The following is a 3,636-nucleotide window of genomic DNA, read 5'->3' on the forward strand; positions in this document are numbered from 1 at the left end:
CAAGCAATGCCCGTATCCTCTCATTCCCTGCACATTCGTGTGGCTATGCAAGAGCCTCGTGAACTGCCTCCACCACCAACCCAGGCTCCCAACACACCTTGTGCAGAAAGCCACCTGCCCCGCACGTCTTCTTTGGAACGGCTTGCAGGGTTGTACGTGTTTGCTTTGCATTACAGATGTTATATATTCCACTGGCCAAGCTGCAGCATGAATATTCGCGCCCGTGTCACCGTAACCTTGTCAACAAAGAGGCCACTGCTGACGTTAAGAATGGGCAGCAGTCTGGTGTATCCAGTATACCTGTCCCATCGCAGGTCCAATGACATGCCCATTTGCCAATCCGGGCTGCCCATTTGGCAATCTGGGCTGCCCGCAGCTGCCAATCTGAGCTGCTCACAGCTGCTGACAGGGTGATATCTGCTCATATGGTTTCACTCCTTTCCATGACTCAATCACTGAGTTGCATTTAAAAGGCATTTGAGCACTGTGCCTTCCCAATAAATCTTGGGAAACAAAAGGATTTTCTTTCTCCAGAATGCTGTCCCATTTGTCCGCATGGGAAATTTGGGTATCCAAGAAGAATTTAAATCCATAGCAAAGTAGTTGGTGTTTGCGGTGGAATTGTTTTATTGTTGAATGGTGTCAAAGTGCTTGTTGTGACACATCTAGTGCGGTGGTTTATATGACTGGGTGGTGGTTGTTTGCATGCACTGGTTGGCAGTCTTGTGAAAAGGAGGGCTGAATGTGTAAGTCCCTCCCTGCCAGTGCACAGCCTCTCCACCAGCAACCCTTATGTCGTGCCTCCTCGCTGGTGACGCACGGAAACAGAACTCTCGGACTCAGGCTGAGCTACAGAGGACGGGGAGGAGGTCTGGCCCCTGCACACGTAGCACACATGTCCACTGGTGTGTGGACACCCCCTGGTGCTCGTGAAACAGATCCCCAGCTCCGGGTCAATAGCCTCACCACTGTCTTGTGGGCAGCCTCGGGAGAGACGAAGGCTACAAGGAGTAAATCCAGACAGAAAATCCGCAGTGGAGCCCCTAAATCGACCAGACATCATTGAACATCCTCCCAGCAGCTCCTGCAGCCGAGCTGGTGCCAAACGTATTGCTTCATAAGCTTTCCTTTGGACTACACCGGTGAGGCTGAGAGGGGGATCTTGATGACTGGGCATCTCAGGATCTCCATCCCTTCCGCCCAGGCTGGCGATGATGATAATCACCCATCGTCCTTTGAGACAGACGGACGACAACCACCACCACCACCAAGGCACAGTGGAAAACCCTGCATTGCGTATTTGTTCATACAGATCAAATCAACATGCAAAGCACTGAGATAGAAATAAATAAAATCATAACAAATCAGAATAAGTGTGACAGCAGCAGAGAAAGTGCAGTGCAGGCAGACAATAAGGTACATTGTCAAAACGATGGTGAAAGCAAGAGTCCATCTTGTCGTACTGGAGAACTTTTACAAACAGCAGGCAGGAAGCTGCTCTTGAGACTTACGGGATGTGCTTTCAGCCTTTCATATCTGTTTGCCAATGGGAGAGGCCAGCAAGGAGTATAGACAGAATCCACATAGGCGAGGCTGGTTTCCGTGAGGGGCAGAGCGGCTGTGGGTAAGAGGGAACTACGATGAGGGTCTGAGACAAATGAATAGAGCTTTGAGTTGGGTCGATATTGGATGTAGGAGGGATGGAAGATAGGTGGAACATTGGATGACGAGGCAGTGGGGAAAGTGGCGGAGGAGGTGTCAGAGAGATGCAGGATGGGGTGTATGACTGAAGCGTATGAGTGATTTGGGGGTGGAGTGATATGCGATATGGTGCGTAGATGCTGTTGGACTGGGTGCGGGAATGGAGAGGGTTGAGGTGTCATTGGGTGCTTGGGTGGTGTGGGATGGGCAAATGAGAGCTGTGTGATAGAGTGGGAGGATGACGTGAGATAGAGGGGTGTCCATTTAAAACGGAGGTGCGGAAAAACCTCTTCAGACAGAGGGTGGTGAACTTGTGGAATTTGTTACCACAGACAGCTGTGGAGGGCAGGTGGATGGCCATATCTGAGGCAGAGATTGAGAGTTTCTTGAATGGACATGACATCAAAGGTTACCAAGGAGACAGCCAGGGAGTGGGGTGAGGAGCGGAAAAAAATCAGCGCAAGAGCCTTCTCCCCAAACCAGAAAACCAGGCTCCAGTGGGATGTTCTAAGCCCTCTGACTGGATCTCCAGTATGATATCATGACCTCACAGTCTACCTGATTATGACCTTTCACCTCTCGCTTACCTGCACTGCACTTTCCCTGCAGCTGTTGAGTTATATTCTGCATTCGATTGCTGCTTATTTTCCCCTTGTTCTACTTCAATGCGCGAAGCCATGATCGGATCTCTGTGAAAGGAATGTGAGACAAGCTATTTCATGGTATCTCTGACAAAAACATGCTGGCTGAAATTCCATATTGCATGTGCAGACTGGCTATGATCCAGAAGCCTGAGCATTTTGAATCCCGGTCCGATACCTATACTGCTGCAGTGGGACCCAAGCAACACTGCCAAAGGCAGGCCCTGAGAGAAAGAGACTAGACACACACCAGTCAGCATCCACTATTCCCTGAGAGAAACAACACTGACGTTCTTTGGTTAAGAACGCATACGGTGCATTGGCCTTCATTAATTGTGGGATTGAGTTTAAGAGCTGAGAGGTAATGTTGCAGCTATATAGGACCCTGGTCAGACCCCACTTGGAGTACTGTACTCAGTTCTGGTCGCCTCACTATAGGAAGAACGTGGAAACCATAGAAAGGGTGCAGAAGAGATTTACAAGGATGTTGCCTGGATTGGGGAGCATGCCTTATGAGAATAGGTTGAGTGAACTCGGCCTTTTCTCCTTGGAGTGACGGAGATGAGAGGCGACCTGATAGGGGTGTATAAGATGATGAGAGGCATTGATCATGTGGATAGTCAGGGGCTTTTCCCCAGGGCTGAGATGTCTAGCACGAGAGGGCATAGTTTTAAGGAGCTTGGAAGTAGGTACAGAGGAGATGTCAGGGGTAAGTTTTTTCTATGCAGAGAGTGGTGAGTGCGTGGAATAGGCTGCTGGCTGTGGTGGTGGAGGTGGAAATGACAGGGTCTTTTAAGAGACTCCCGGATGGCTACATGGAGCTTGGAAAAATAGAGGGCTATGGGTAAGCCTAGGTAGTTCTAAGGTAGGGACATGTTCAGCACAGCTTTGTGGGCTAAAGGGCCTGTATTGTGCTGTAGGTTTTCTATGTTTCTGTGAGCATATATGCCCCAGACAGAGAGGGACTGAGGGACGGCGGTCAGTGTACAGCTCTCCCGCGGAGGGAGAGGAATGGAGATACATTGATTAATGTATCAGAGCAGGGGATAACAACCTGGAGTCCATGGACCTTTCGCCTAACGGTAGGGGTCTGTGGCTGAGAAAAGGGTTGGGAAGCCCTGCCCGGGAGAAAGGAGCTCAGAGAATCCAATCAGTGTGCAGATATGCCCGGGAGAGAGTGTACGGATTATCCCACTGAAGGAGAGCGATGAAGAGACACTGGACAGGAGGCTGCTATCTCTCAGAGAGGACAGAACTGAGAGACACCAGTCAGTGTACACGTACCCCCCCTGAG

At 50.2% G+C, this 3,636-nt stretch overlaps 1 protein-coding gene across 2 annotated transcripts in view; it reads left to right on the forward strand.

The window, feature by feature from the left end:
* The window catches only part of LOC134339903 (lysophosphatidic acid receptor 5-like), a 61,549-nt gene that overhangs the window by 16,777 nt on the left and 41,136 nt on the right, over positions 1–3,636 (forward strand). The gene's annotated exons all lie outside the window — the stretch shown is intronic.

Source organism: Mobula hypostoma, chromosome 31 (genome assembly GCF_963921235.1).
Source record: "Mobula hypostoma chromosome 31, sMobHyp1.1, whole genome shotgun sequence".
Taxonomy (NCBI): Eukaryota; Metazoa; Chordata; class Chondrichthyes; order Myliobatiformes; family Myliobatidae; genus Mobula; species Mobula hypostoma.